Below are 26007 nucleotides of genomic sequence, written 5' to 3'. Positions count from 1 at the left end.
AGCATGGCTGTGACTATTATGAAGGAACCTTGCACTTCTGAATTTGCCACTACACTACTGTGTGGAGCTAATGATCAGAACAGCTGCCCTCTTCTTCCTCATACACCCGAGTCACGGGCAGATTTTACAGTCCTCTTGGATCCTGAAGTGATCTCTGATGCTATGAGGTTGTGAGAGGGGAAAGAAAGAATCCTGTGAAAAATAACATCATGTGCGGATCCATGTCTTGGATGGCACCGCTAGGGTGGTGCAGCAAATCACCAGATCTGTGTTTTTCCTGTATACACAGGGTCCATGATTGGATGGTCTTGGGGGTGGGGAACCACGAGGATTCATGGGATTAGTGTTTTTGTGCAACAAAATTACGAGATCTCTGGCGGGTTTTTTACTTTAGCCTCTGCAGACAGATCCAGGCTGGGACGTGGGGTATTCATTGTAAAAATGATGCAGTTTCAAGAGGATATGTTTAGAATTTCCTGAATCTAGAGACCCACTAAATAGCCAGTTTTAGAAAGTGATGGCACTCTAGCTGCATTTCAGCAAAAGAGAAGCCCAACTGCTGCTGAGGGAACTACTTCCTACAGTGTTTACTCAGAAGTAACTCCCTTTAAAAGCAAGAACAAAAGAAATCTTATTTTCACATTCAAAATAGAGAAGTACCAAATCCCCATACATATCCATGCCAGAGAAGTGCAAAGAGAAGAAATCAAGTCTTGTGTGAACATGCCACGCATACTGGCAACACCGCAACTTTAAACATGCGATTGCAAATGACAAGAAGGAAAAATGGTTTACCCAGTCTCTAAACAAGAGTGAAATAGAAAGACATTTATCTGCTTTTTCACCAGAAAGATCAGGGGAAAGCGCGAACGCAGTCCCCCACTACCACAAATTATGCAGTCGAGTTTCCCGCATTTGGGGAAATCGCAGGGGTCAGCACACCCGCAGTGCAATGGATGAGCCTCACCCTGGGAAAACCACCTTCATGATCATGGTGTCTCCCCTGCCAGGTAAGTATGAGTTGGAACTGCACAGGAGCCTCCTTGCCCCTCATGCACCCTGCTTCTCAAGACATGGTGACCGCAGCTCAGCCCCCTCTCTTCCTCTCGGACAAGCATCACAGCAGCCCTGCCAAAGTCTGACTTGGTTGAGCGATGTCTGGGGATGCCTATGCACCCCCAAATGGCACCCTGTTTCTACTCCCACAGTGCTCCGCTGCATGGAATTTTGCATATGTTCCATCTTACAGTTTCCTCTGACGCATGATGCTCCACCTGATTGGCTAAGGGTTGTCAGCTGAGCTACAAAGCAGGAAGGGGAATTGTTTGCTCCACTCGCAGTCTTTTGACACAGATTTGCTCCACCCCATGAGACTTTTCCATTTGAATGCCTTCTGAGGAAGGGAGCCTCATTCTGCCTCTCTTAACGTGCCCCGAGCTCTCCAACTGGAAGACCCTCATGCTAGCTAGGAACAATGTAAAAGACAGATTCCTGCCTGCCGGCTTTGTCCAGGAACACAAGCCAAAATGGCTCACAGGATCAAGCATCAAGAGAAGCAAGAAAGCCACATTCTTAGCGAAGAGGGTATAAGGAGAACATGATGCCATAATTTATTGTAAAACAAAACACATAGGTCTCGTATCAGCTTCTCATTTAAAATTCCACTTGCACAATTTAATTTCCATTTATCACGTAGGTTTGAAAATATCCATGTAAGATTTCAACACTTTCTTCATTGTTATTGTTATGTGCCTTCAAATCGATTACGACTTATGGCAACCCTATAAATCAGCGACCTCCAATCTTTTCTAGTGAATCAGGTCTTCACATTATGCGTCCAAAGTATTATAACCGCTGCATCATGTTAGTTTCTAGTACTGGTGTTTAGAGGTGGAGGTAGAATATAGCCATTGTGGCGAGTAGCCACTGATAGCATTATTGTCCATGAATTTGTCTCATTCTCTTTGAAAGCCATTGAAGTTGGTGGCCATCCTTACTTGTTATGGAAGAGGATCCCATCATTTAACTATGTCCATCATTTAACTACCTTGTTTTCTGACCTAGGGGCATGGCATTTGAAGACATGCACTTGAAATCTGCACCAATTGAGTGGGTAATTAAGGTACTGGACATCACCAAAATGGATCCATTAACAGATAATGTGTGCAGAAGAAATGGATGTGGGTTTGTGTCAAGTTACTTTGGTGAAAAATGAGCTCCATGTATTTCTTCTTGGGGCAACCGTTGTAATTAGTACATCTGGGTCACCTCCCCACCCACCATCCAGTCCAACATCTCCTCCTCACCCATCCATCAGCTGAGCTCCACCATCAGTACCTATGCGACTCTATCGCCAACCAAAAGGCTGGTCCATCCCTTCAAGCAGTACAGCAAACATTACGAGGAACTGTATGCCACGGCCACCCTGCAGATTCCTGGAAGCCTAGCAGCTGGATCCCAGGCTTCTTACACCAGCCAGCATAACTACCTAGGCTATGTGTTAAGGGCACTGCAGTCTCCAGATCACCACATAGGTCCTATTTACGAAGACAGAGTATATCAGAAGCCCCCTATGAGGAGTCTCAGCCAGAGTCAGGGGGACCCTCTTCAACCAGCACATACAGGCACATATCGCACTAGCACAGCCCCATCTTCCCCTGGTGTCGACTCCGTACCTTTACAGCACACAGGCAGTCAGCATGGCACACAGAATGCAGCAGGCCCAGCCTCCAATTATGCAGACCCCTACCGACAGCTGCAGTATTGTTCTTCTGTTGAATCACCATACAGCAAATCTGGACCAGCCATCCCACCTGAGGGAACCTTGGCTAGGTCACCTTCAATTGATAGCATTCAGAATGATCCCAGAGAGTTTGGATGTAGAGATCCAGAACTTCCAGAAGTCATTCAGATGTTACAGCATCAGTTCCCCTCAGTACAATCCATTGCTGCTGCCTACTTACAGCATCTCTGCTTTGGAGACAATAAAATAAAAGCTGAGAATATTCAAAAGCCAGCGGGAAAACATTTCAACCTCCCAGAACGCTCTGTAAGCTACTTCACTGAGTGGCAACCTTGGTGCAAAGGAACTTCAAAGAGAGACTGCAACATGAAACCTTCTAGGACTTCACCCACATGAAAGTGCCAGATGGAGGGAGGAACAACCTTGTGTGAGAGGCAGGGAAGAGGAGATTTCCCAGGTTGAGAGACTGGAAGAGGAAAGGAAAGCTCCCAGGTAGGAGGGTCTGCCATTTTCTGTAAGGGTGGGAGGGGAGCACGACTTTTGTATAGAGACTAAACTGTACTTGTACATTGTTTTTGTATTTTATATATTTTGCTTCTGATTTCCCCCTCCCTTAATTATATCTTAGGTTGTTGCTGTTATATATGTATGGCATTTTACAGTTGAACCTGAGATAAGCAGGTCATAACTTACGTTGTGAGACTTTGTGTTTTACTGAGTATTTCTCATTATAAATGCTTTAATTTTTATATTGAATAGATATTACGGTAGGTATTGATATATATTGTTTTTTCTGTTCTGTGTTGTAAACCACCCTGGGGTCTCTTGACGAAGGGTGGTATATAAGTGGAATAAAATAAATAAACTATGTGAAGAAGCACTTTCTGTCCTGAATCTTTCTATATTAAGCTTCATTGGATGTCCTTGAGCTCTGGCGTTATGGGAGAGGGAGAAAAACTTTTCCCTATTCATTTTCTCCATGCCATGCCTCTGTCATGTCCCTTCTTATTCACTTTTTCTTTGAACTAAAACGCCCCAAATGTTGTAACTTTCTCATAGGGAAGTTGTTTCATTCCTTTGATCGTTTTGGTTGTCCTTTTCCGAACATTTTTGAGTTGTACCATATCTTTTTTGAGGTGAGGCGACCAGAACTATGCACAGTATTCCAAATGTAGCCGTGCTATAGGTTTGTATAACAGCATTGTGATATTAGCAGGCTTATTTTTTATCCCTTTCCTAATGATCCCAAGCATGGAATTTGCCTTCCCCCCCCCCCAAATGTCGCACACTGGTTCAACATCTTTATTTATTTATTTGTTTGTTTCATTTTTAAACCGCCCATAGCGAATAGCTCTCTGGGCGGTGTACAAAAGGATTAAAATACAAAATATCATAATATAAATAGCCGAACAATAATAAACACAAACAGAAACCACAGAAATATAAAAGTAAACACATTAAAATGCCTGGGAGCATAGCCAGGTCTTAACCTGGCGCCGAAAAGATAGCAGCATAGGCGCCAGGCGTATTTCTTCGGGGAGGCTATTCCACAATCCAGGGGCCACTACAGAAAAGGCCCTAGATCGTGTAACTGTCCTCCGGGCTTCCTGATGTGTTGGTACCCGGAGGAGGGCCTTAGCTGTTGAGCGAAGTGACCGGGTAGGTTCATAGTGGGAGAGGCGTTCCACAAGATATTGCGGTCCCACGCCATGTAAGGCTTTATAGGTCATGGCCAGCACCTTGAATCTGGCTCGGAAACAGATGGGTAGCCAGTGCAAATGGGCCAGAACAGGTTTATATGTGCTGACTGGCTGGTCCTTGTCAGCAGTCAAGCTGGGCTCCTTCTGGGAGGATGGATGGATGGATTGCCTTCAAGTCGATCCCGACTTATGGTGACCCTATGAATAGGGTTTCCATGGTAAGTGGTATTCAGAGTAAATAAAATAATAAATAAGCTGTCCATTACAAGCTCAAGGTCTCGTTCCTGGTCAGTCACCGCCAGTTCAGACCCTATGGACGTACATGTGAAATTTAGATTTTTTGCTCTAATGTGCATCAGTTTATACTCATTTGCCATTTTTCTGCTGATTCACCTGATTTTGGGGTATAAGCACATTTTTTTAAACCACCTTGAACAATTTGGTATCAGGAAAACTGGCTACCTCACTGCTCATCCCTCACTCTAAGATAATTTATGAATAACTTAAAAATGTAACTTTAACAGCAGAGGGAAGATGCCTTTCAGGTTATTTATGGAGGTGTTCTCTGGACAAAATGTGAATGAGAACATGTATACTAATGACAATACAGTTAGTAGTAACTTTTTATGGAAGAGTGACAAACTCATACTTACCTGGCAGGGGAGACACCATGATCATGAAGGTGGTTTTCCCAGGGTGAGGCTCATCCATTGCACTGCGGGTGTGCTGACCCCTGCGATTTCTCCAAATGCGGGAAACTCGACTGCATAATTTGTGGTAGTGGGGGACTGCGTTCGCGCTTTGCCCTGATCTTTCTGGTGAAAAAAGCAGATAAATGTGTTTGTAATTTATCTTTGTTTAGACTAGTTTTCCAGTGTGTGTGGCATGCTCATACACAGCATGGCTTCTTCTTCTTGCACTTCCCTGTCATGGATATGTTATAAGGATATGGTACACCTATGTTTTTAATGTAAAAATATAAATTTAATATATGCAAATAGATATTTATAACAGGTGGATGTTTTTTAGCTGGATTATCACCTTCAGGCACTGTCATAAAACAAAGTTGGGTGTTTCAGAAAGCATTCTGTTGTGTGGTCTTGGTGTGATGGGGAGCTGGATTGGCCCCGCTGGCATTTTGTTAAGGTGTTCCAAGTTCAAATGGGAGCAAGAGTGTGAAATGTTTTGGCTTAAGGGACAGCAGAGGGAGGGGGCATTTCAGGATATTTATGGGGGCATTATCTGGATGGAATGTGAATGAGAATGTTTATAACACTAATACTTTAAGTAGCCACTTTTTATATGAGAGAGGCAAGCTAGGGCTGCAAGCACTTCCTAAGAAGTCCCACTAAACATCTTCCAAGTAAACCTGTTATAGGACTGAACTATGTTAATGTTCCTTAGCCCAGTTCTACTAAACGCCTTCCACAAAAGGGCTGGGTGAGGAGAGCTCCTGGCCTCCTTCTGTTGCCTGGATGTGAAGATGCCGAGTGTGCATTTCCCACTGACTCAGGCCTGCATGCAGATTTGTGCAGCAGAGCATTGTGGGGGGTACAGAAACAGGTGAATATTTTGGAAAGTGGGAAAAGGAACCCTAATTTAAGAGCTCAGTCAGCCAGTTTCAGCATAGTAGGATTGGCCCTACACTTTTTTCTAAATGTTGGAGATGCCAATCTTCAGCTGCTGTATCTTATCAATCAGGGTGCGCAAGGGACAAGAAGGCACGTCTACAGCTCCAACTCATACTTACCTGGCAGGGGAGATACCATGATCATGAAGGTGGTTTTCCCAGGGTGAGGCTCATCCATTGCACTGCGGGTGTGCTGACTCCTGCGATTTCCCCAAATGCGGGAAACTCGACTGCATAATTTGTGGTAGTGGGGGACTGCGTTCGCGCTTTCCCCTGATCCTTTGGGTTCAAAGACAGAACAAGCTATAAGAACATAAGAAGAGCCTGCTGGATCAGGCCAGTGGCCCATCTAGTCCAGCATCCTGTTCTCACAGCGGCCAACTAGGTGCCTGGGGGAAGCCCACAAGCAGGACCCGAGTGCAAGAACACTCTCTTCTCCTGAGGCTTCCGGCAACTGTTTTTCAGAAGCATGCTGCCTCTGACTAGGGTGGCAGAGTACAGCCATCTCGGCTAGTAGCCATTGATAGCCCTGTCCTCCATGAATTTGTCTAATCTTCTTTTAAAGCCATCCAAGCTGGTGGCCATTACTGCATCTTGTGGGAGCAAATTCCATAGTTTAACTATGCGCTGAGTAAAGAAGTACTTCCTTTTGTCTGTCCTGAATCTTCCAACATTCAGCTTCTTTGAATGTCCATGAGTTCTAGTATTATGAGAGAGGGAGAAGAACTTTTCTCTATCCACTTTCTCAATGCCATGCATAATTTTATACACTTCTATCATGTCTCCTCTGACCCGCCTTTTGTCTAAACTAAAAAGCCCCAAATGCTGCAACCTTTCCTCGTAAGGGAGTCGCTCCATCCCCTTGATCATTCTGGTTGCCCTCTTCTGAACCTTTTCCAACTCTATAACATCCTTTTTGAGATGAGGCGACCAGAACTGTACACAGTATTCCAAATGCGGCCGCACCATAGATTTATACAATGGCATTATGATATTGGCTGTTTTATTTTCAATACCTTTCCTAATTATCACTAGCATGGAATTTGCCTTTTTCACAGCTGCCGCACACTGGGTCGACATTTTCATCGTGCTGTCCACTACAACCCCGAGGTCTCTCTCCTGGTCGGTCACCGCCAGTTCAGACCCCATGAGCGTATATGTGAAATTAAGATTTTTTGCTCCAATATGCATAATTTTACACTTGTTTATATTGAATTGCATTTGCCTTTTTTCTGCCCATTCACTCAGTTTGGAGAGGTCTTTTTGGAGCTCTTCACAATCCCTTTTTGTTTTATCAAATCAAATCAAATTTTATTATGCGGTCATAGACCCACAATACAAGTGATTAAGCAGTCAGTTAAACAAACAAGATTAAAACCAAATACAGTAATAACGATAATAATTTAGCAAGAGGCCACGGTAGTACAGATTGGCCTTTTCCATAAAGTCTGAGCTACACAGAGAAACTTCGCAACTAATTCAGTAGTGTCTTTATCCTTGTCAGACAGAAGATATTGCACGAGCCACTCAATAGATCTACCGGGAAAGGCTTTGGTGATTGGAAAAATAAGTCTAGATCGAGCATCCCTGTATACTTCACAGGAAAGTAGGACATGTCCAATTGTTTCAACCTCCCCCAATTTACAGAAGCATAGACGCCTTTCCAGGGGGGTTCCTTGAAAACGGCCCTCTAATACTGCAGAGGGTAGACATACTGGCTCTGGTAAACAGGGATCGGTAGTGCGAAAAAGTTAAAGTTTCAAAATAAGCTGCATATTTTGGAAACGAAAAGCTCAAGCCAAACTGAATGGGTGAGCAAGATGTATGTGCTCCGACCATTGAGAATTGAAGGTCAATGTCCTTAATACGTTGACCAACAATATGATTCGTTACCTCAAGGTCCCAGGTTGACAATAGCTCCAGTGAAAGACCAAGACACTTTATCTTTTCATTAAAGATCTTGGACCAAGAGCTTATAAAGGAATCCCTCCATAACAAGTTTAAGTACCCTAAGGAAGGTCCAGCGTAGGCCACTTTGGCCCAAAATCTAAAAGCCTGGAGACAGGCTGAGCACTCAATTGATGTAAAGCCCGCTTCAAGGCGAAGTCCAGCCGCAGAGGTGCACCGTGGCAACCCCAATATAGCTCGCAAAAAGCATGAAAACACCGCCTCAACTTTGGTGCTAAAGCTTGTAACCCAGATAGGAATTCCATATAAAAGTTGGGGGAGAATTTTCACTTTGAAGATTTGGAGAGCAGCCGGGATATACTGGCCACCTCTAGTATAAAAGAATCGGGTGGTGGCCTTGGAGGTATTATAGACAGATAAAACTGCGGCCCGGACATGAGCGGACCAAGAGAGTGAAGAGCAGAAAATAATCCCAAGGTATCTGAATTGCCTAACCTGCTCAATCTTTTGCCCATTTATAGTCCATGCTTGTTTCGAGAACCTACGTGTAAAAACCGTGACTTTTGATTTTATAAAATTGATGGTGAGAAAGTTTTTGTCACAGTAGGCCATAAAAGCACGTAAGAGGCGTTTAAGGCCAACCTTCGAAAAGGATAATAACACCGCATCATCCGCGTAAAGCAGAAGGGGGCATCTCGTTTCGGCCAATTTAGGAGGATGGAAATAATCAGCAAGGCAATAACTGCTCAGATCATTGAGGAAGAGGTTAAAGAGGGTAGGGGCCAGGACACAGCCTTGGCGCACCCCTATGTTAGCAAAGATGGCATTGGTTAGATTACCATTCACACCACAGCGTACACAAAGTGAAGTGCACTGGTAGAGACGACTAATCAGAAACAGGAGGCGCTTATCTATCGAAGTCTGTGATAATTTGGCCCATAATAGTTCCAACGCATATGGAGGCCCGGAGAGTAATAACTAGAGCTAGGGCCTTCTCAGTGGTGGCCCCCGAGTTATGGAATGCCCTCCCTGATGAGATATGCCTGGCGCCTTCTTTGTTATCTTTTCGGCGCCAGGTAAAGACCTACCTCTTTGCCCAGGCATTTTAAATTTAAATTTAATTTTAATTTGTCTCTGTCTTAATTTTGTTTATATATTCTTTATAGTGTATTGTTCTCATGTTTATTTGTATTTTAACCTGTTTTAACTTTTTGTACACCGCCCTGAGAGCTTGTCGCTATAGGGCGGTTTAAAAATGTAATAAAATAAATAAAAAATAAAATAAAAATAAATCACTGCCTCCTCCTTCACCACTTGGCCGAAAAATACAAGAACCATATGGGAAAAGCCCTCCATGTTGCTTTTGTGGACTTAAAGTCCACCTTTGATTCTATTCCCAGGGACATTTTATGGGACAAACTGGCAAAATTATCAATAGATAAGAGATTACTTTTTCTAATTTATTCCCTTCATCAGGAGACCTCTGAGCAAATACGCTGTGGTACTAATGGGGGCCTGACCAGGTCGATCTCCACTACTAAAGGTGTCAGGCAGGGCTGTGTATTGGTGCCCCTACTCTTTAATCTCTTCCTAAACGACCTGGGGTCAAGATGTATTACCCCAAACCTACATTCGCCTAAAATAGGTGAATTTAGATGCCCCATACTGCTTTACGCAGATGCTGCTGCTCTTCTAGCATTTACTCAAATTGGCCTTAAACGTTTACTGCGTGTCTTTATGAACTACTGCTCTGATAATCAACTCCAAATAAACTTCTCCAAAACCAAAATATTAGTCTTTTCAAATCGTTCTCCGGCTGAGGAGTGGACAGTAAATGGCCAAAAAATTGAACAGGTCAAAAGCTATAAGTACTTAGGCATTATTTTCCACTCTTCCCTCTTTTGGTCTTCACATATCCGAGCGGCGGTTGCTTCGGCCCGCACAACAATGAAATCTATTTACGCTATTACTACATCAAAGGAGGGCAGTTTATCCCAGCAGCCATTCAGATCTTTAGAACAAAGGTAATCCCCCAACTCTTGTTTGGTGTTCCAATCTGGATCGCTGCCTTCAATATCTCAGTAGAGGCGGTTCTTTCTATCTTTTTATGTCACCTTTTCGGAGTACCAAGATGCGTCCCAAGTGCTGCCCTTAGACTTGAAGCCAGACTAAACTCGATCAAATGCTTTGCATGGTCGTATGCTTTTAAATTTTGGACTAAACCTTCCTTTGGTCTCGTAAATGGATACCTAAAAGGCTTCTGGGAAGATACATATTCTTCTAACTGGTTGAAAACCTTTCATTCCAAGCTCCCTAGACTAGGATACTCGTTAGAACAGTTATCTTCGCATGCTTACTATTTAGACTTTTTATTCCCAAATTCCAACAAGCCTTTTCTAAGACGAGATTTAACTGCCTTAACTCAGCAGTATTGGAAGGGAGATTTCGGGGGATACCGCATGCACAAAGGACCTGTCCCTGTAGGGTGGGAGAGATAGAATCTCTGTATCATGTCCTTCTTGCATGCCCAATATACTCCTTTGAACGGTCTAAATTCCTTTACCCCCACATCAATCGGCTTCCTAACAGCCCCCCTGCGAGGATGATAGAACAGCTTTTAAATGGTACAAATAGGAATCTTACAATTGCTGTAGCCAAATTCATCTATGCAGCCCAAAGTAAACGAACTAACCTTGTACCCTGAATGGCCAACACAACCTTATGTCTGATTTTCTTTTAACCTTGAAGAGTTTTAGTTTCTTGTTAAGCTGGAATTTTAATTATGTATTTTATAATTTCCTTTTCTGTATCTAATCTTGTTGTATGGGTCTTTGGCCGCAAATAAAGATTGATTGATTGATCTTATAACAGGGGTCAGATGGACTGTTTGCATATTGGGGGAATGAGGTCAGATATCCCACCCCTGTTATTTTCAGATTAAAGGTCAAGGGAAGGTGATCGCTTTCCAACCTGTCGCCAACTAGAAAGCTGGAGATCTGACTGAATAAAGGGAGGGAGGTCAACACATAGTCCACCACACTACTACCGCACCCAGAGATGTAAGTGAACTCTGCTGGAGCATCAGCTTTTGTATGCCCATTTATAATTATCAAATTCAGGTGGGCCACCAGTTGGATCAAGCGTGTTCCTGCTTAATTCACCTTTTGGTCTTTAGAACTTCTGTCATACCATGGAATAACTTTTTCAATATCCATTGCCCCCCATAATGGAGATGCAGCCAGGATGTCATTATTAGGGCCAATTCTAGCATTTAGGTCGCCCATTACAATGGGATATGCCCTAGGGTATTTCTTTTCTAATTCAACTATGTAATTTTCCAGCTGGTCCCAAAATGGTGCAGAGTCCCGTTTATGGGGGAAGGGTGCGATGTATACGTTTATTAATAAAAGAGCAGTTGTTCTAAATTCTATTAAGCCCGCAATGGCAATATTGCCACATGGGGCAAGTTTTCTGATATTCATATGTAAAGCGGTGGATACCATAATAGCTAGGCCTGCCTTAGGTCTCCTCCTTCCTTTAGCGGGCTCCGCAGGTAGATCTAAAACCGAAAAACCATTTAGGACAATGTTTTTAGTAAACCAGGTTTCTTGCATACAAACCACATCAAATGATCTTAAAAACTCCTCACATCCAGGGCAGTGTAATTTAGAAGCCCAACCCGCAATATTCCATGTCAGAAATTTGACATGGTCTGATTTCAGGCCCAATTCAGTCATCTTTTGATGTCGTCGTACTCCATAGTGTTCAAATGTAGGGCTGTTGGAAGTGACTACAGTTTGGGGAGATTGTCAGTCTAGTTCTGTAATCCGATTCAACTCATCTTCCTTATCCAAAAATATGGCTCCGGATCTAGCATAGGGTGGAAGTGGTTAGGAGGGCCGTCTAAGTCATGTCCTAGCTCCTCAGGATCAAGGTATCTAGATTGTAACCAATCTGATCCAGATTTTAAAGGCTCATTCTTAGTCTTAAAGGCGGATGGCTTATAATGAGCCTGCATCCCTTCAGAGTTTGTGCTCGGATGATAGCCATAACCCCTCAGGGGTAGGGACCCAGAATCCTCAAGCGATTCAATCATCTGAGCCAAAGGGCTTAATCTATTCTGCTGAAAAGAATTCATCATGCAATCCAGACTTGCTTGAGTAGATTTCACCGTTCCAAAGCGGAGGGGCATCTTGTCAGAGGCTGAGGCTTGGGCAAGAGTATTTCTTAGAAATGTTAGTCTTTCGACAATCTCATTCTGAGATCTTGTAGGCAAGGAGTGGAACGATTTTATGAGCTCTTTTTCTTTCAGTGTAAAATCAAAAGTTGAAGGGCAGAGATGTTGTTGGGAAAGATGTTGTTCAGCTAGTGAGGAATGAACCTTGACCAAGGTCCCATCCTGAGATGGAGAGAGATTTCTTGTGTTTTTCCTAAAAGCATGGTCCTGGGATTTGCTGAATAGGTGCATCGGCTTGTGGTTCTCAAATAACCTACTTATACACATGCCTGCATGATAAAAATGGTCTTTAACCGTGTATAGACACATCAAAGATGGCCAACTCCCGAAGGTCACTACTGCTGTAGCGGTTTTGTGCTCGTAAGGGAGGTATTCAACATCTATTATATCTTCCATCAAGCCGCAGTCTGGGACAGTATTTCGTATCAGATATTGTAAATGTACTTTGCGCTGGCTAGGAGTCAACATAGCCCTCGGTTTGGACAGATTGAAGATTGCTAATTTGCAGCAGCTTAACACCAATTCCCATTTTTGCTGAGTTAAAGGGAAAGGTGTATAAGACATCATGCGTCAGTTTGTCAGTGTCCAGAGCGTGTTGCCACGGATCTTGTATTTCTTTACTAAGAGCCGCGCTGTCCCTTGAAGTAGTTAAAGGTGTTGCAAAAGGTATAAAGACATCATCTAGACGAGTGGGAAAAATAAGTGGTTTAAAGCAGATATTTGAATCGGCCTCCACGGATCTTGCCTTAATGGTCTGTGAATCTGGCTTAAGTGTTTTTACTTGTTTAGCAGAGGTCTGCTGGGATTCTTCCATTATCTTAAAAAGTTTCTTAAAATTCATTCCTTTTCGCCGTTTTGAAGGTAAATCCGTTTTCCTTTTAGGTTTAGATGTAATTGTTTGGTTCAGGGCCTGCTTGGCCTGCTTAGTGCCCTCTGCTTTCTCTGGCTTACGCTTAGTTCCTTTCTTTTTAGGTCTGGAGATAAGTAACTTTGTTTTGGGGTCAGGGCCAATCTTGTCAGTTTTGTCAACTATATCTTTTCCTTGGTGTCCAGGGCACTGCACACAGGAATGAGCTTTGTGAAATCCAGCTATTACAACCAAAAGGGCATAGCTTTCAGTCAGAAAGTTTTTTATTCGCACTAGATCTTTGTTCATCAGGAGCAAGTGTAGCTCCAATTCAAATGGATGGGTGTTCTCTGTCCCCTTCGTCTCAATTTGCCTAGGAGAGGAAGGAGTAATCAGAGGGCTTGACGCTTTGCCGGTCCTTGTTAAGGGAGAAGGTGTCAGACAACCTTCAGTGCTCAGAATCCGATCGTGGGCTCCATTCCACTCATCGTCCACCCGGAGGGAATCTGTCGTGTTCAGGTTGAGACCCAAGAATCAGATCACTTGGTGAAAGCAAATCAGTTTTTATTAAAGTAATTTCCAGACATAGACTCCTTCGTCGCATGAACAACTTCTGCAAACAAGAACCTGCAACATGGAAGAAAGGTGACAGAACAGGGGCGCTCTGCTCCCCCCACTCTTTATAAAGGGGTTTTTCTGGCGCGAATTCTCTCACTTCGTCTCAAAGCGCCCTGTTCTAACCCCCTCCTTTCTCTTTCCCTTGTTACTTTGAGACGCCTCCTGGAACGAGGCGAGGGTGGGGGCATGGCCCTCTGAGATGAGATATGAAATTGAGGAAGCATCCAAACTAGGAAATGTGGTAGTAATGGGTGACTTCAACTACCCGGACATAGACTGGCTGCATATGTGTTCCAGTCATGACAAAGAAGCAAAGTTTCTAGATATTCTAAATGACTATTCCCTAGATCAGTTGGTCATGGAACCGACCAGAGGGACGGCAACCCTGGACTTAATCCTCAGTGGGGACCGGGACCTGGTGCGAGATGTAAGTGTTGTTGAACCGATTGGGAGCAGTGACCACAGTGCTATTAAATTAAACATACGTGTAACTGGCCAATTGCCAAGAAAATCCAACACGGTCACATTTGACTTCAAAAGAGGAAACTTCACAAAAATGAGGGGATTGGTAAAAAGAAAGCTGAAAAACAAAGTCCAGAGGGTCACATCACTCGAAAATGCTTGGAAGTTGTTTAAAAACACTATATTAGAAGCTCAACTGGAGTGCATACCGCAGATCAGAAAAGGTACCGCCAGGGCCAAGAAGATGCCAGCATGGTTAACGAGCAAAGTCAAGGAAGCTCTTAGAGGCAAAAAGTCTTCCTTCAGAAAATGGAAGTCTTGTCCGAATGAAGAAAATAAAAAAGAACACAAACACAAAAGAAATGCAAGAAGACAATAAGGGATGCTAAAAAAGAATTTGAGGAGCACATTGCTAAGAACATAAAAACCAACAACAAAAAATTCTATAAATACATTCAAAGCAGGAGACCATCTAGGGAGACAATTGGACCCTTGGATGATAAGGGAGTCAAAGGTGTACTAAAGAACGATAAGGAGATTGCAGAGAAGCTAAATGAATTCTTTGCATCTGTCTTCACAGTGGAAAATATAGGGCAGATCCCTGAACCTGAACTAACATTTGCAGGAAGGGATTCTGAGGAACTAAGACAAATAGTGGTAACGAGAGAGGAAGTTCTAAGCTTAATGGACAATATAAAAACTGACAAATCACCGGGCCCGGATGGCATCCACCCGAGAGTTCTCAAAGAACTCAAAGGTGAAATTGCTGATCTGCTAACTAAAATATGTAACTTGTCCCTCGGGTCCTCCTCCGTGCCTGAGGACTGGAAAGTGGCAAATGTAACGCCAATCTTCAAAAAGGGATCCAGAGGGGATCCCGGAAATTACAGGCCAGTTAGCTTAACTTCTGTCCCTGGAAAACTGGTAGAAAGTATTATTAAAGCTAGATTAACTAAGCACATAGAAGAACAAGCCTTGCTGAAGCAGAGCCAGCATGGCTTCTGCAAGGGAAAGTCCTGTCTCAGTAACCTATTAGAATTCTTTGAGAGTGTCAACAAGCATATAGATAGAGGTGATCCAGTGGACATAGTGTACTTAGACTTTCAAAAAGCGTTTGACAAGGTACCTCACCAAAGGCTTCTGAGGAAGCTTAGCAGTCATGGAATAAGAGGAGAGGTCCTCTTGTGGATAAGGAATTGGTTAAGAAGCAGAAAGCAGAGAGTAGGAATAAACGGACAGTTCTCCCAATGGAGGGCTGTAGAAAGTGGAGTCCCTCAAGGATCGGTATTGGGACCTGTACTTTTCAACTTATTCATTAATGACCTAGAATTAGGAGTGAGCAGTGAAGTGGCCAAGTTTGCTGATGACACTAAATTGTTCAGGGTTGTTAAAACAAAAAGGGATTGCGAAGAGCTCCAAAAAGACCTCTCCAAACTGAGGGAATGGGCGGAAAAATGGCAAATGCAATTCAATATAAACAAGTGTAAAATTATGCATATTGGAGCAAAAAATCTTAATTTCACATATACGCTCATGGGGTCTGAACTGGCGGTGACCGACCAAGAGAGAGACCTCGGGGTTGTAGTGGACAGCACGATGAAAATGTCGACCCAGTGTGCGGCAGCTGTGAAAAAGGCAAATTCCATGCTAGGAATAATTAGGAAAGGTATTGAAAATAAAACAGCCGATATCATAATGCCGTTGTATAAATCTATGGTGCGGCCGCATTTGGAATACTGTGTACAGTTCTGGTCGCCTCATCTCAGAAAGGATATTCTAGAGTTGGAAAAGGTTCAGAAGAGGGCAACCAGAATGATCAAGGGGATGGAGCGACTCCCTTATGAGGAAAGGTTGCAGCATTTGGGGCTTTTTAGTTTAGACAAAAGGCGGGTCAGAGGAGACATGATAGAAGTGTATAAAATTATGCATGGCATTGAGAAAGTGGATAGAGAAAAGTTCTTCTCCCTCTCTCATAATACTAGAACTCGTGGACATTCAAAGAAGCTGAATGTTGGAAGATTCAGGACAAACAAAAGGAAGTACTTCTTTACTCAGCGCATAGTTAAACTATGGAATTTGCTCCCACAAGATGCAGTAATGGCCACCAGCTTGGATGGCTTTAAAAGAAGATTAGACAAATTCATGGAGGACAGGGCTATCAATGGCTACTAGCCATGATGGCTGTGCTCTGCCACCCTAGTCAGAGGCAGCATGCTTCTGAAAACCAGTTGCCGGAAGCCTCAGGAGGGGAGAGTGTTCTTGCACTCGGGTCCTGCTTGCTGGCTTCCCCCAGCCACCTGGTTGGCCACTGTGAGAACAGGATGCTGGACTAGATGGGCCACTGGCCTGATCTAGCAGGCTGTTCTTATGTTATGTTCTCTCTTCTTCTAAAGTATCTGCTTCTAGGATGGGGGGAAGAGGGAGGGGAAGGTTTAAACTGTCAGGCAGGTTTTTCTCCGCTTGAGGGGGAATTGGAACCCCTCCTTTTTCCGTCTCGGACTGCTCTGGGCTGGAGGGAGAAGAGGGTGTGGGAAACTTCTGGGAGCTGTCTGTTTCCTTGGTTACCAGGCTCTCAAGGTCTCTGTCGGTAGACATCTCTATCTCTGTTCTCTCTCTCTCCTGTAACTCTGGGAACTTAGCATCTCCCCCCTCCTCCTCATCCTCTGAACTCCCAGGGTCCCAATCCTGCATCCGGACAGAATCCTCCAGCTCAGCAGCTTCAGAGGCCAGAGGGGGAGAGCCTGAATAACACGGTGGCCCCCCAGTATCTCCACGTGGGATTACTAGAGAAGTGTCCATCAAAGCAATTTCTGCTGCAAGGTCAGTCCCCGGGGAAAGCTTATCATATAAGTATAGATCACATTTATTATGAACTACAGTCCAGTCATGGCTAGATGGAATTTGGACCGGCCCCATGCTCTTGTCACTATCCCCACTCTGCGGAGAAGAACTTCCTCCACCTACCCTACGTTCTTCTTTCTTAGGGAAATATGAGATAATTTCTGTTTGTCTTTTCCTTTTCCTTTTGGGAGGGACTGAACCTGTTAGAATGGTCGCCCCTAGCAGCCGGGTTGCTTGACAAGTGAGAACCATTTGCTCAATTGAGTTTGTAGATAAATAAGAAATAATTAAAAATGTCTGCAATATAACAGCAGTAAACACAGCTTGTAGAATAAGAAGGTTTCCCTCTCTCGGCTGGCCGCTGTAGTTAATCAGCTTTGGTCCCGGTGGAAAGGAGAGGGGGGGGAAGTCTTTACCCTTGTCTTTATCTCTCCAGCGTTTTCCACTGTTTTCACTTCCAGCAGCCAATTTAACACTCCCCCGTCAACTCCAGCAGATGCTACAAGCGAAATAAAGTTGTTTTGCTACAGTTTGGCCATCTATTTCAAAGGCAGAGCTTACCAGGCAAGAAAGAAAACACATCAGTATCCAGAAGTTTTAACAAGCTCTGCTAGCACCGCCGCCATCTTTTTTAACAACCCTGAACAATTTAGTGTCGTCAATAAACTTGGCCACTTCACTGCTCACTCCTAATTCTAGGTCATTAATGAACAAGTTGAAAAGTACAGGTCCCAATACCGATCCTTGAGGGACTCCACTTTCTACAGCCCTCCATTGGGAGAACTGTCTGTTTATTCCTACTCTCTGCCTTCTGCTTCTTAGCCAATTCCTTATCCACAAGAGGACCTCTCCTCTTATTCCATGACTGCTAAGCTTCCTCAGAAGTCTTTGGTGAGGTACCTTGTCAAACGCTTTTTGAAAGTCTAAGTATTCTTTACAGTTCTGTTAAGTATACTATTTAGGTCCTGTGTCTTTGTAAGGAAGTAAGTCATGAAGAAATATTTCTGAATAGATAAATAGTATTGTGCTATTATTGCAATAGCAATTAGGTTGGTTTTGTTTCTTGAAAGATAGTTTACTCAATCTGTTGCAACATGCAACACAATCAGTTCCTAGAAGTAGCTTTACTCCCTTTGCCTTTGAAGGCTGGAGATTCAGATTGGTGTTAGGCAAATAACCCTCTCTTCCCTCAACTTGAACCTTTTGCAGTGTTCCTGTGAGGATTAATGAGATGAAAATTGTATTGCACTTCCTGCAAGGCAAAGAGATAATTGTTTTCAGACTTTCAGTGATTAAGTTTTAGCACACAAAAAACAGAGTAGGCATGTTGGTCCGTAAGAAAGAACTCCAAAGTCCAGTGTTGGGTAATACCTTTATTAGAACTAGTCAAAAAGTCACACTCACGCGAAAGAAATTTTTAGCAGTATTTTAATGATTTTTAAGAGACTCCCATTTAGTCATTCTTTTTCTAAGGTTCTGTGATGGAGGAAGTATGCAAACTTCTAAAGCAGGCTCTTGCCTCCATACGCAGTAGTGGTGAGGAAGGTAAATTTTTGCTAGGGGTTGTAGGAAAAGGATTGAAAAGAAGATGGTTGAGATTGTAATCTCTGTTATCTGTAGCGGCTGCATCTGGAGTCATGTGAAAAGTTCTTCTTGCCCCATTTTGTACACCTAGACAAGGAACAGAATAAACAGTCAAGATCATCAGGGTTGAGGCACCTTCCGCATGCGGAAAGGCTAAAGTGTATGAGTCTTTTTAATTTAGAAGAAGATGAATGTTAGATTGCATTCCTGTTTACACTTGCCTGTGAGCAAGTCAAATTGAGGCTCCAATCCCTGTACCTTAAAAATCAGGGCATGCAAGGGGCATATGTGCAGCTCCAACCCATACTTCCAGATGATACCGTGAGGAGATAACATGATCATGAAGGTGGTTTTCCCAGGGTGAGGCTCATCCATTGCACTCCTTGTGTATTGACTTTTGCTATTTCCCCAAATGTGAGAAACTTGACTGCATAATTTGTGGTAGAGGGGGATTTCCCCCTGGGTTTTCTGGTGAAGAAAAGAGAAATTATTAATTATCTGTATTGTTTTTCTCCTTTTATTTTTAACTGTTAATACCCTTGGTGATCCTAACTTAGGGTGTCAATTTCCAAGCTTTTTGTTTTTTTCTTCTTTCTCAAGATCAGGTTGATTTGTAATATGAAACCCAATTTCTGAAAATTTAGCCAACTTTTTTAACTTGTAATTTGGGCAGATGGGTTTCTTGGAATCTCTTGTCCACCTTGTCGCACTTGAGTGTGGCTCCGCCTATCTCCCAGCCTTCTCTTGGGGGGAAAAATCCTGGAACTTAATCCCCCCAAAAGGCCTGATAGGTATGTATGTTTATCCCTAATGCCACAACCCCCATCTAGAAGCCTCGTAGCTTTGGCTGCCCAGATGCTGTTGTATTATCTCGGACTGGAAGATCATGACAAATACTCATTTCTTTTATTAATTTTTTTTATCCTGCCTTTCTTTCCTCATGGAACCCATCCAGGTGGCCTCAAGTGCCTTCAGACCAAGGACCAAGCATGTACAAGGGAGCATGTTTTCCTTCTCTGCTGGATTGGAAACTGGAAAATATCTTTCCCCCCCCTCCTCCAGCACTCTAAACTATTGCAGCCCATCTGTGTGGGAGAGATTGTGGCAGTGCAATGATGTCTGAGGCATTGCAGTTACTAAGGGGATGCAACTGAGGCTTACAGCTGTGCTTGTTTCTTTGGGTCAGCCTATACCTGTGTAAATTGCTCAGAATCCTATTGCACTAGAGCAGAAAGAGGATGAAAAAGCAGAAGGGGCAGGAATGGAGGGCTGGTGTCCAAGCAGCCCATCAGTGAAGATGAATATCCAAATGGGACTCTGACCCTGGCTCCTAAAAAGGCCTAATAATAAACACAGGCATCATTGAAAATGTGTTGCCCTTAAGCTCGTTGCCTTTCAGTTGGTAGAGTGGGATCCACTAGCACAGGGGTGGGGAACCTTTGTTATCCTGAGGGCCAGATTCTTATATCACCAGTTCTCCAAGGCCCAAATGAGTGGAACCACAGGACAGTGCTTCATCCCGAGAAAACCCCACCAACATATCAAAGCGTACCAAGGCTATCACATACCACGGTCTTCTTTTTGTTCCCAACCCAAAAATGATCCAAAACAAATGCCAACAAACTACAAAAATATTTTAAGTCCCATCAAGCTTAGGCTACAATCCTAACTATATCTACTCAGAAGCAACTGAATATCATTGAATTTATTGGGCTTACTCCCAAGTAAGTGGAATTTCTATGTTCACCGGCCAGAGAGCTATTGCTAGTCGGGCGGTATATAAATTTAATAAATAATACTAATAATAAATAATTAGAATTGCAGCCTAGTGGGTCATCTTAGGTTGGTCACACACTGATGGTAGCAACACCTTTTTTTGGCTTTGAAGAAAAGAGAATGACCAGCTGCAGAAGATGCTGAGGGACCGTGTGCCTCTCCTTGCTTTGTAGTGGAGGTGAGTCCAAACAAATCTGCTTTTTGTCTCCTCCTTTGATTAGCTATACCTGCCACATTCCTTATTCTAAAGATCTGTTAAAGGTGCAAGAGTCGGCAACCCAATTTTTCATGTGGCCCTCGTAGAGAGAACAGGAGATAGAGGAATGCAGGAATTAATTTAAAGTGGGTCCTATGATGTAGGTTGGGTTGATAGGTGAGCCTGCATTTGATAAGACTGAGGAATAAAACTACTCTCCTGCCTCTTCCTAATGGTGGGGGATGAGCCTGTTTCCCACACTTTACCAGGAAGAAGCTCGAGGGGGTAGGTGTTGCAGTGAAAACAGCAGTCCTGTGGTACCTTTATGATTTCACAGAATCAGAGAATAGAGTTGGGCTTATGCAGCAGTAAGGGTGCAATCCTAAACAATGGGGGGTAAGCACCACTGAACACAATGAGGCTTACCATAGGATGGCACTGCAAGTATGTTAGCCTTTTAAGAAAGTGCCAACAGAACTCTCTCTAGCTTTCCAAGATTTAGAGGCAGGGTAATGTAAGAACAGAAGTTCACCGGATTTCTGACTAGGTAGGCAGGTAAGCTCCTACCGAGGCCCACCTTATTATTGGAACTAAAGACGCACCATTCGTTGTGGGATGTTACGGTTACTTTGATTGGGTGGAACCACACCTTTTTCTGATTCAATGTGGTGGTTGGTTTTGCCCTTTGTGCATTTTGTATTCTGCTCGAGAACTTTGTTTCATGTTTCTCAGTAGAAAAGCCTTAGCAGAGCTCCCCAAGAGTCTTGTCTAGTCCATTATCACCCCGTTTCCCACAGCAGCCCACCAGATGCCTCTGGGAAGCCCAGCAGGAGGATGCGAGGGCAGTGGGTTGCTCCTTCTGTTGCTCTACCAACTCTCTGACAGGGTGGGGTTCCATGTAGCTATCCAAAGGAGTAGCTGAAGATACTGCTGGTGAGGTTGACTCATTTCATTTGCATTCTCCCCATTTGCAATGATTGGAGGGGGGCAGCTAGCAGCACAGCTGTTCTTGTCTCTATGAGGAGGAGGAGTAATAAGTGATACTCAATTCCTTGTGTTTGGATTGTTCAGTTACCTTGTGCAGCTTTTATTTGATGTTAGTATGCAAGGCTATGCATATTTGGGAAAGAAAAGTGCCCCCTTCCCAGTATACATGGCATTGTGCACTTGCCACTCCTTTATTCCTGACCACCAGGAAGCAGCTGAGACAGGAAAGTCTTCCAGCTATAGAGGGAAGATGCTCAGGCTTTGTGAGTCTCCCGGAGAAGGGCAGGGGAGGGAGAAGAACCTTGAGCATCACAAAGGATAGTGCCTCTTCCGTGGCTTTGCTAAGTGGTGGCCCTGGACCCCCAGTCTTTTGCACCAAGTCCCAGAACGCCTCCCCTTTCTTGACTTTTTTTTAAATGTTCATTTTAAACGTTTCAGCCCAGCAGAAAAGTCCAGGGAGGCCTGAGCATGCTGAGCAGCCACGGAATGTTGACTTGCCAGTTAGAAAAGGAACGGGGGGGGAAGGGGGGAATGGAATATCCTGGAGGGGGACAAGGCTGGCTGGCACCTGGAACAGGGGCACTTCTGTTGGGAGTGGAGACACTGCACCATTTTGTTGCAGATCTACTTTCCCCATAACACCGCTCTGAATATCTGGTTGCTTCGCATTCCACGGTCCCTGAAGAGAGCAATAGCAAAGCTCAGCTCACAAAAGGAAGGGATGGTGTAAAAGCAGGAATGGAACGGAACAGGCCGGAACGGGTCCTTTATAAAAGAATTTGATGCCAAAAACACTGGGATGTGTTAGAGACACTTGAGAACAACATTTAGGAACAAAAACCATTCCGATGGGATTTTTATTAATCCTTTAACAACCAAAATGCCCTCCAGAAAGGAATGAAACAGCCCGGAATGGTGGCTTCCCAGCGAGTCAGACCTCCGAAATTCACCAGTCCCACATGACCACATGGGATGCATGCAATAAGACACAAAACTTCCATGCAAACCACATTCCGATAGCCTGTTCCAGGCTATAATACGCTTTTACATAAAACAGCCCGGAACGGCGACTTCCCAATGAGCCACACCCACCAAATTCACCAGTCCAACATGACTCGATGGGAGCCATTCCGGGCTGTTTCATTCCGTTCCGGAGGGCATTTTGGTTGTTAAAGGGTTAATAAAATCCTATTGGAATGGTTTTTGTTCCTAAATGTTGTTCTCAAGTGTATAAAGGGCCTGTTCCGTTCCGGCTTTTACACCGTCCCCAAAAGGAAGCTGTTGGGGGGGGGGACGCAGTTGCACTGGGGTTGTGCTCTGTATGTTACAACTTGGCTGTGAAGGCGGATGAACGCTGCAGCAGATAAGCCTTCCAATCGTAGGTATCCATGCCATTGGATCAGCCTTTTTCTGTCAAGATTGTGTGTTGATCGTCATGTGCCCATCTCCCCACATAAAACAAATTCACACACAGGCGTCTTCCAAGCAAACCAAAACCTTATCTTGTAAGGCAGTCTTACTCTGCTACGAGGGAGAGTTGAAGGGCGGGAGGGAGGTGGCACCACATACACATTCAAGGAGGCAGTTCCACGTGGAAGGGAGAACGAAGGAGGAAAGGGCTCTGGGGGATCAAAGGCTATCGACTGGGGTTGATAGAGATAGAAGAGTGGAAAGTGAAGGGTTGGGGCAAGACCATAGAGAACTGCAAAGGCAAGGAATCTGTGCTGGGTTCAGTGAGGGAATCTAAGGGGGCCAAATGTGCTGCTCCCTAAAGGTGACCACTGCTGACGTGTTCCTGCACCATAATCTTTTAGCTGTTCCCAGAGGAGGAAGTGAACCCCGCCGAGGAAGATCAGGTTCCATCAGAAATGGGCCTGGAGGCCTCTTTCGTCAAGCAGGAGGGTGGCGAGGATGATGGCATGGGAGGTAAGGAGGGCTCTTGCCTCCGTTCTTGGATGTGCCTCTGTGAGTCATGGAGTCTCCCGTCTCAATAAGCATCAGGAGTAGGCTCCCCAAATAAGGGGCTTTTCCAAATAAGGACTGGGCTCCCCAATCCCTGTATGCGGTGTGTCCGAGTAAAGAGCTGGTGAAATCTGAACCTTTCGCAGGGATGGGCACATCTGTCCATTCTTGCTTCCTCTCCGTTTCTCATTGTTTCAATCTTCAGTTCAGTTCCCCACATTTCCACATGAGTTTGTTGTTTTTATAAAAGTCCTCATGAAAATTCATGAGCATTTTAGTGCAAATTTCTCCTAATATCATAGAATCACAGAATTGGAAGGGGCCTATGAGGCCATCGAGTCCAACCCACTGCTCAATGCAGGTATCCCAGTTAAAGCATACCTGACAGATGGCTGTCCACCTGCCTCTTGAAGGCACCCAGTGTTGGAGAGCCCACCACCTCCCTAAGTAATTGGGTCCATGGTCATACCGCTCTTAACAGTTAGGAGGTTTTTCCTAATGTCCAGTCGAAATCTGGCTTCCTGTTACTTGAGCCCATTATTCTGTGTCCTGCACTCTGGGACAATCAAGAAGAGATCCCGGCCCTCCTCTGTGTGGCAACCCTTCAAGTACTTGAAGAGTGCTATCATATCTCTCCTCAGTCTCCACTTCTCAAGGCTAAACATGCCCATTTCTTTCAGTCTCTCCTTATAGGCCTTTGTTTCCAGTCCCATGATCATCCTTGTTGCCCTCCTCTGAACCTGTTCCAGTTTGTCTGCATCCTTCTTAAAGTGTGGTGTCCAGAAGTGGACACAGTACTCAAGATGAGGCCTAACCGGTGTTGAATAGAGGGAAACCAATACTGATTTGAAAACTATAATTCTGTTAATGCAGCCTAAAATAGCACTTGCCTTTTTTGCAGCCATATCACACTGTTAGCTCATATTCAGCTTGTGATCAACAACAATCCCAAGATCCTTCTTCCATGTAGTATTGCTGAGCCAAGTATCCCCCATCTTGTAACTGCATTTGGTTTCTTTTTCCTAGGTGTAGAACTTTACACTTATCCCTTTAAATTTCATTGTTGTTTTCAACCCATGCTCCAACCTTTCAAGATCCTTTGAATTTTGTTTCTGTCTTTCAAGGTATTAGCTGTCCCGCCTACTTTTGTATCACCTGTAAATTTGATAAGCATTGCGTGCACCTCCTCATCCAAGTAATTAATAACAATGTTGAAGAGCACTGAGCACAGGACTGAGCCCTGTGGTACCCCGCTCCTTACCTACCCCCAGTTTGAGAAGGGACCATTGATAAGCACTCTTTGAGTACGATTCTGTAGCCAGCTGTGGATCCACCTGATAGTTGTTCCATCCAGCCCACATTTAGCTAGCTTGCTAATCAGAATATCATGGGGCACTTTGTCAAAAGCTTTGCTGAAGTCAAGATATATTACGTCCACAGCATTCCCACAGTCTATAAGGGAGGTTACCTGATCAAAAAATGAGATAAGATTAGTCTGGCAGGATTTGTTCTTGATGAATCCATGTTGGTCCCTAGTAATCACTGCATTGTTTTCAAGATTGATCGCTTTATGAGACTTCCCGGAAGTGAGTGCTCAGCTGGTGACTGTCTCTGAGAGATCTCTGCCTCAGAGGAAGCTTTTTTCAGTTTAAAAGCCAGCCAAGAGGAAACTCTGACTGGCTTAAATGTTCTCCAAGGTATAGGAGAACCGATCAGATTTTCCACAGGACTTCGTTGAGCTGTCGGCTGCTGGAATTGATCAGGAAATCCCTGAGATAAAAAGGCATGCCGATCGGCTGAAGATGGAGTCAGGACTTCCAGCAAGCTGTACTGGAAAAAAGCGAAGCGTTTTTTCTTCTTCTTAAAGAAACGTCCTTAACCAGCGAGCCTACTTCTGTCTAAATCTTATCATTTGGCTTAAATTACTACAATAAAAGAGATTTGTTTACGAATCAGCAACTGAGAAATCTGGGTGAGTCATACTTTTTCTCTTTTAAATATAATTAAGGAAGAAAGAAAATGTAAACAACTTATATTTTTTTTACGACAAAAAGCTAGCCTGAAATTGGAGTTTTAAAGTTTAAAAACGGATGAGAGGTAATTATTATCTGATGGAAATATATTTTGGACTATTTTTCTCCTTGGACTATTTCTTTTTGGACGAATCTGCTGCTCGTATATGTTACTAATCGTTTGGTGTTGTGAACCAGAATTGTTTTGCATTTTTGGACGTAGATAAGAACTGTGCTGTGCTGGCCGGACTACAGTAACAGGCCTGGAATATTAACTCTTTTGTTGGTGGAGGAAAAAAAAAAATAGACTGCCTCTAGGTTTTGGAACAGTGGTTAATATCAGAAATTAAAGGCTTCTTTCGAGAATGACAACTAAAAAAGCAACTAAGGCCCAGGAGCGAAGAGGTTCAATTGATCCACAGGAAGGGGCTATACCCCCAGATATGTTTCAAAAAATAATGGAAGGGATTAGTGATATAAAACAGGAAATGAAAACTGAATTGA

The 26007-nt window shown here is 43.9% G+C and overlaps 1 long non-coding RNA gene, 3 other non-coding genes and 1 pseudogene across 4 annotated transcripts in view; 4 read left to right on the top strand and 1 right to left on the bottom strand.

Moving 5' to 3' along the window:
* LOC133373514 (uncharacterized) overlaps positions 1 to 2549 on the top strand; it is a 30558-nt gene extending 28009 nt beyond the window's left edge. Inside the window, exon 4 of the long non-coding RNA XR_009759684.1 lies at positions 2065 to 2549. This is a non-coding gene — a long non-coding RNA (uncharacterized LOC133373514). The remainder of the gene's footprint in view (positions 1 to 2064) is intronic.
* LOC133373562 (U1 spliceosomal RNA) lies at positions 855 to 1018 on the bottom strand. Its single transcript, XR_009759695.1, has one exon. It is a non-coding gene; the product is annotated as a U1 spliceosomal RNA (small nuclear RNA).
* Positions 2550 to 5088: 2539 nt separating the features above from the next.
* On the top strand, positions 5089 to 5252 carry LOC133373573 (U1 spliceosomal RNA). The gene has a single exon (XR_009759704.1). It is a non-coding gene; the product is annotated as a U1 spliceosomal RNA (small nuclear RNA).
* Positions 5253 to 6185: 933 nt separating this feature from the next.
* LOC133373571 (U1 spliceosomal RNA) lies at positions 6186 to 6349 on the top strand. The gene has a single exon (XR_009759702.1). It is a non-coding gene; the product is annotated as a U1 spliceosomal RNA (small nuclear RNA).
* Positions 6350 to 18886: 12537 nt separating this feature from the next.
* Positions 18887 to 19031, top strand: LOC133373575 (U1 spliceosomal RNA; annotated as a pseudogene).
* The last annotated feature ends 6976 nt before the right edge of the window (positions 19032 to 26007 follow it).

Source organism: Rhineura floridana, chromosome 19 (assembly GCF_030035675.1).
Source record: "Rhineura floridana isolate rRhiFlo1 chromosome 19, rRhiFlo1.hap2, whole genome shotgun sequence".
Lineage (NCBI taxonomy): Eukaryota > Metazoa > Chordata > Lepidosauria > Squamata > Rhineuridae > Rhineura > Rhineura floridana.
This window is presented reverse-complemented; position numbering and strand designations above follow the sequence as displayed.